The 1,006-nt window shown below is 45.5% G+C and overlaps 1 long non-coding RNA gene across 1 annotated transcript; it reads right to left on the bottom strand.

Annotated features, from left to right (window-relative positions):
• Positions 1–242: 242 nt before the first annotated feature.
• LOC129846513 (uncharacterized) lies at positions 243–649 on the bottom strand. Its single transcript, XR_008758267.1, has 3 exons — positions 577–649; positions 420–476; positions 243–315 (listed from the first exon to the last, which is right to left on the bottom strand). It is a non-coding gene; the product is annotated as an uncharacterized LOC129846513 (long non-coding RNA).
• Positions 650–1,006: the final 357 nt, after the last annotated feature.

Below are 1,006 nucleotides of genomic sequence, written 5' to 3'. Positions count from 1 at the left end.
GAAGGAGGGAGCAAGCCAGAGAGCTGTCTAGGAAGCAGTCCAGGCCCATGGGTTGGAGGCTTTGAGTTGGTCCCATCATTGTCATGCATTGTAGGGTATCTGCTGCCCCATAGACCTGCTGGTAGTGGGAAAGGTGTTAGCAGGAGACCACCAGGGACATCTATGATCGGCTGACGGTCTTCGTTAAACCACGTGTATTCAAAAGCAATATTCACCTGTTTTCATAGAGTAAGGATTTACTCCTTTGGGGACATTGCCAGTGTTCCCCTGATATCCATATGTCCCCATCGGTGGAGGTGGTGGTACACACTTGTTCTGTAAAACACATCAACACATTTTCCAAATTGTTAGTAATATTATCACAGTTGAAATACAATGGTTGTTCACTGTTTTTAATTTCATTGAATTTAAGTGTGTACCTCAGCCTTGGGCTCAGTTTTGTTAACCCATCTGTGCAGAGTTGGATCCCAGACAATCTGAGGAAGAAGATATTAGCAATGTGAAGCAAGCCACATTTTTTTTTAATCAACTCAATTGTCTCTACATAGAATATAGTGTTAAGAACCAGTTCCTTACAGATCTGTCTTTGTCCTCAGGTAGATGAACCTCCTTCTTATTAACTCTTCCACTCCCAAAGACCCAGCTGAGCTAGCCTCCACTGTTATTGTGCACAGCAGGGGTCTCGGGCTCAGCCACCGGCTGGCTGCCAGTCTGGCACTGAGGGTTGGCCTCGGAGTGTTCCGGCTTGGTGATGGACATCATAGCAGGATGCTCAACATATCTAAGTCGGACATCTGTAATAAGTGTGAAAAGTCAGGCCACTCTGCTCATGTCACCACACAGAACAATTACTAGATGACAGGTAGGAATGTCTCGCTCTGATACTCTGTTACAACCCAATCTTAACCTACACGCAGTCACAGGGATTACTGGGAGGTTACTCCAGGACTCTGCCATCGCATTGTTTTGGTTGCAAAATCAACAATTCCCTGCATATTATGTGAGG

This window comes from Salvelinus fontinalis, unplaced genomic scaffold, assembly GCF_029448725.1.
Source record: "Salvelinus fontinalis isolate EN_2023a unplaced genomic scaffold, ASM2944872v1 scaffold_0569, whole genome shotgun sequence".
Classification (NCBI taxonomy): Eukaryota; Metazoa; Chordata; class Actinopteri; order Salmoniformes; family Salmonidae; genus Salvelinus; species Salvelinus fontinalis.
This window is presented reverse-complemented; position numbering and strand designations above follow the sequence as displayed.